A 6000-nucleotide genomic window follows, 5' to 3' on the forward strand; every position below is an offset into this window, starting at 1 on the left:
CCCTCTCCAATTCTCCCCTCCCCATGTGGAAGTTTAGTAATTTCTATTATACAAGGGACGGGAAGAGCTACGGTATCCCCCATTTGAATATATTGTTTTAACCTCTTCTCTTTTAAAATTTACAATACCAATTTAAACCAAAATGAAACTTCAAAAAAACTGTCGGAAATACAATTATATCAATTAATCACAAGTCAACTGAAATCAATAGGATTGCATAATTCACGTTATAAAAATAACTGAATGAGGAAACTAACTTTACAAAAACAAGAAAATTTAGTTACAAATTATAACCCATTAGCAATTACATATTCCGTTCCCAAGAACTATTTAGAATTACATACTAAAAAAATTACCAATACACTACAACGTCAATACAAATTACAAACTAAGAAAAACATACGATTTCGACGAAAAGATTCACATTTGTCCATTGGTGATATGCGAACTTCTAAAAAAGGTACATCAAGTTATTTCAAATTAGTTGAAAAAAACAAACTCTTATGTTCAAATTACATGAATAATTTAAGTCTCTATTGTATGGTACAAATTTCGAAATAATTATTTAAAAATAAGTTAATATTTGTAACAAAAAAGGCATTATAAAATATAAATGAATTTCGAATACAATAATAATGAAAAAAAAAAAATCAAACTGAAAATGAAATAATTCGTTCTTGACGCACTTTTATATAGTGATACTGTTAACTCGGAAGGAACTACAAGAGGCGGTGAATTGTAGTGTGGAACTTATTGCTCAAATAATGCGGAATTTAAAACATAAGCGATAAGGAACTCAAAGTGCAAGAGAAATTTTTACGTGGAAACTTCTTGTCTCAATACAAGAAGAAAAACCACGACCTCCTCAGGATTTAAACTCTTCACTGTAATAGGGAACCTCCTCTATTACAACCTATTACCTGCGCAAGTACCACTCGAAACTCCAACACTCTCACAAGTTCCACTTGGAACTTTGACTCGCTAGACTTAACTCTAAGTCCCTCAAGAGTTCCCACAACTCTTTACAATAGGTTTATTCAAACCCTTCACCCCCAGATAGACTTGACCCCAAGTTTACGCATAAACAACAAGAACTTACTCAAGTTTCTAACTCGAACTTGATACAATAATTCACTTACAGTTTGTTTGGTAGAAGGAATTTGGAAGGAAAGGAAAGGAAATGGAAGGAAATTTATTACTTTCCAATGTTTGGTTCATTAAAAAAAAATTAAGTGAAAGGAAATGGGAGGAATTGGAAGGAAAGATTCTTTAATAAAATTTCACTTTCCTTTCCTCCCAAAAGCGGGGGAATTCGGAAGGAAAGAGAAAATTTATACCAAACATGAGAAATTAAAGTTTTTTTCCTTTCTCTTCCCTTCTTTTCCTTTCTCTTCCCTTCCGATCTCTTCCCTTTCTTTCCTTTACTAAAAATGAACCAAACACACTGTTAAACCCTTTACCAATTTCCCATTACAAGAGTTCACTCAAACCCTTGAACCCCAACTCAAATACAGACGATTGATAATTTGGTTTAACTCTAATATATAGAAACTGAATAACTGTAAAGGAACATGACACTCGTATGAACTTGGAAATAGAGATGGCAATGAGTCCTGGACCCGACCCAGACATGCGAGGATCCGACCCATTTATAAGGGTTTGGGTCTAGAAATTTTAGACCCAAATGGGTCTGGGTCTTGAAGAGCATGGGTCGGGTTCGGGTTCGCATATGCTAGACCCAGACCCAGACCCAAACCCTCCCCGCGGACCCCTTTACATATTAGAAATGTTTTTTTACCTAAACTCTAAGGTTTTATGAGTTGTGATTTTGTGAGCTCATTAGTGTTGTAACTCTATCTAAGACTTGTAACTTTGTAAATTGTAACATTTTAATATTTTATGAGTTTATTCTTAAAATTTTGTTTAGAGAATGGTTTAATCATGGATACAGGAACCTACATATATTAGGGCGAATTTTTTTAAATTACATATATTCAAAAATGTGATGAAAACTTAAAACTAATTAGAAGGACCTATTTAGGACCTAGTTAGGACCCATGGACCAGCTAGACCCAGCGGATCTGGGTCAGAAAATCTAGACCCAACGGATCTGGGGCGGTGAAAAGAAAACGGGTCTGGGTCTTGGTGCAGGTGGACCCGATCTAGACCCGCCCCATTGCCATCCCTACTTGGAACTCATAGGAACTGAGTCAAACAATAAATAGAAAATATAATTCTTTTGTGAAGTTATTCCTTAAGACAAACTTATGGAATGACATAAGTCAGACACTATGGAAAGACATTAGTCAGACATTATGGAATGACACCAGTCAGACAACTTAAAATGAATACATAAGCCTCTATTTATAGTACGCTTAAGACTTGAGCTGTACTTTCACTTATTTCTCCACTAACCCATGATCAATAAGTTAAGAGAAACTCGGGGAAGAAGCAGTCAAGTTCTTGGGCACAACTTATGTCACGTTTATAATAAAGCAGTTAGAGTAAAAATAGGAAACAAAAAGAAAATAAATACTTGGAGAAAAGGCAATGTTTTATCAAAATATAATCTAGGAGATATTTTTCCAAAACACACTTTTTATTTATTTTCTTATGCAAAAATATTTTACTGCAAACTTTTTTTCATAAACTTGACATAAGTACATGAGAACCTGTGCATTAAGAACTCGCATCAAGTTCCTGCACTCACAAAACTCATTATACGTAATATAAATCTAAGCTTTTTGTTTTCCAAAATTGATAAGATAAGATTAAATAAACTAAAGATATAAAATCAGAATCCTAAAATAAAGCCAATTTTATTTAAAACTAATCTTTTACTAAAAAACTAAAACAACTAATGTATATTATTTAAAAATAATTAATTAAGTAGAGAGTTATTAAGAAACAAACTCTAAATAAATGCTATAGATTAAGATAATAATATTAATAATATGCAACAGACTAACTGACTCTTAAATATTTTGACTCTAAGTTCCACAAGTTCCTTTTTTACACCTTGTTTCATTACCTTTCACGTTTTCATATATTTACATGAATCCTAGAAAATAAACTCATATTTTCTGCCTTCATGCTCCATGCTGCTCCACCTCTGGAACTCTTAGACGTGCTAGTTCCTTTAAGGAACTTCGCACTTATAATTACTGCTGCTCGGGAATCTCTTGTTTCAACTCTGAAACTTCAGGAACTGCTCCCATTCAGGAACTCTTCCACGCAGGAACTGCTCCCATTCAGGAACTCTTCCACGCAGGAATTGCTCCTACACAGGAACTGCTCCAGCTCAGGAACTACTCTAACTCAGGAACTGCTCCTACTTAGGAACTGCTCCCACTTAGGAACTGCTCCTACTTAAAAACTGCATATTCAATGTTCCTCTTAGGATATATCTAGGAACTGCTCTCTTTATGTTCCTTCTAGGAACTCTTCTATGAACTTTGACTTTCTTTGGATTTCTTCCCCGGGAACTTCACTTATTGGATTTGGTCTAGGAACTCCTCATGATGTAATATATTTAACCTTCCATGGCTTGTTCTATATTAATGTAATATGCACATTTCAAACACACATGTTAGTTAGATAATCATCATTTGTTTACAATCATCAATATGACTCAATAATACACTCTCGTTTTTGGGGATAGCCGGATAGATCACGCGATACCAGTAGCATCAAAGGATCAAACGTGGGAATCAGGAAGTCACTCATTATCCTTAACTGCACAACACAAATATCAAGATTACTGGTTTGTGCAAAACTAATCAACTTGCAAATTTCTTTTTTTGAGGTAAGAAACAGAGAGAAAGTACTAAGAGACTCTCCTTACGAGTAGAATAATGGTGTGTCTACAATAAGGTGGGAAAGACTGGAGTTACTATATTAAGTTTGATGGACATTTCATTAGACACAAGACCCACGTTAGCAATCTATTCTCATAAAGGCAGAGACGGTAGTGCAGGAATGCTTGTACAGAGATGAATATGGTGACTACGGGTCTGTTCGGCACAAGCTTTAGAAGTAACTTTTACTGTTTTGACTCAATCAAAATACTAATGAAGAAAAATAGTAATGTTTGGTTAAGTAGTTAGTAGCGTTTGTAAAAAGCTACAATTTGTTGGGGGAACGTTTAGTGATGTATAAATTATATATCGTTTGAGTTTTAAGTGGTTATTTGTAGATCGATAGCTTCTTTAACAGTTTCTTTACCGAACATCAATATTTTATACTACTATTTGGAATACTAATAACTACACACCAACCACTAAAAGCTACCAGCATAATTAATAGTTACTCTCACAACTAAATACTAGTAAACTACTATTACAACTACTATTGCCGAACACGACCTACATAATTAAAAGGCCCAACTACACAAGTAAACCCATCACCCTCTGTATAAACTTGCACTGTGGTGTATTACTAGCTCCGTAAAGCATGGAGTCATGTTAAGTTGTCTTTTTTTTTTTTTTTTTTTTTAAAAGAAGGTTTAGATTAACAGGGCCATTACCAGCCGAAGTACCCAATTGTTCAGCATCTAAAGCAATTATTTTAATAAAGATAGGGGGGTTCTTCCAAAATACAAAAAGCATTAGTTCTAGGCTCCTTCCTATAGGTTGGTTTTGAGAGAAAACCATTCAACAAAGGCCCAAAGGATAGGTTATTTTGTGAAAGATGGAGTAAGGTTAGCCTTTCTAAAAATCCAAGCATTTCACCTAATCCAAATACCAATATCATGTAAAGTTGTAAACTACTTTTGGTATTTTAGGTTTTGAAGGTGAGAATCTTGATGTCTGTTCTTTTCGACATAAAACAACTGAAGTGAATTGAACTGATTGCGAATTGAAGTTAATTGAACTGAACTAATTGCAACTGAACTGAATTAAATTATAACTAATAGAAATGATAATTGGAGCTGAACTAAAATGAACTGAACTAAACTAATTACAACTAAATCGAATTGAGCTGAAAATAAGTTGGAGAGAACTTGGGTATATAAACTTGATGTATAACAATATGATGGTAAAAGAACCAGAGTACAAAACACAATTAGTGAAGTGGAAAGACATATAAATTACTCTGTAGTAGGCCTGTTTATTGGGGCGGGTCAGGGGCGGGGCGGGTCAATGTGCTAACGGGCCGGGCTGGGGCGGGTCAATGGTGTTGATCCACGGGCTGGACCGGGTCAGACCCATTATAACCCGGTCCGATCCGGCCCGTATAATACTTGTTTAGGTCCATAGAGTAGACCATGCAATATAATTATACTATAGCATGCTAATAATATTGGGTGCTGTTGATGATGATGCTGCTGTTGTTGTTCATGATGAAGTTTTCCATAACTAATTTTAGCATTTGTTGCGAATTTGTCTCTCTCTGGAGTTACACTAATTGCACTGAATTCTGACCTCCCATTTGTTGATGATCTTCCAACTTTTCTAACCTTTGGCAGATGCTTGAGTACGAATACATATTAATGAAGAATATTGATAACCTTTTATTTTAGATGTGTAGAGGAGAGAGAAAAAAAACATTAGGAGAGAGAAAAAGATTTGGGGGAAAAATGATCCAATGGTAGGAAAGAGACAAAGAGTGGAGGCTTTATTTCAAAAAAGAAAAATCTTTTGAACCCTCTAAAGGCCCGCCCCGCCCCGTTTCAGCCCTTTTATTCACTGACCCTTTAAGGACCCGCCCCATTTATAATAAGGGTCGGGTCATATATGTTTTAAAAGGGCTTTTTGAAGGGTTTTATTGGGCCCCCGCCCCAATAAACAGGCCTACTCTGTAGCAATAAGGTGGCAGAAATTTACAAATCTCAATGACTATTTTTTAATTATCAAAATCTCACATAAGTTATTTGGATTTAGTGATTTTTGTTCTTCTCTTACATACAAAAATTTTATACCCAATTTGAGAACCATTCAAACTAGACAAGCATCATCCAAAACTTTTAAAAATAGAACCAAAACCAATTACGATCCGAAT

The sequence above is a fragment of the Beta vulgaris genome, chromosome 2 (assembly GCF_026745355.1).
Source record: "Beta vulgaris subsp. vulgaris cultivar EL10 chromosome 2, EL10.2, whole genome shotgun sequence".
Classification (NCBI taxonomy): Eukaryota; Viridiplantae; Streptophyta; class Magnoliopsida; order Caryophyllales; family Amaranthaceae; genus Beta; species Beta vulgaris.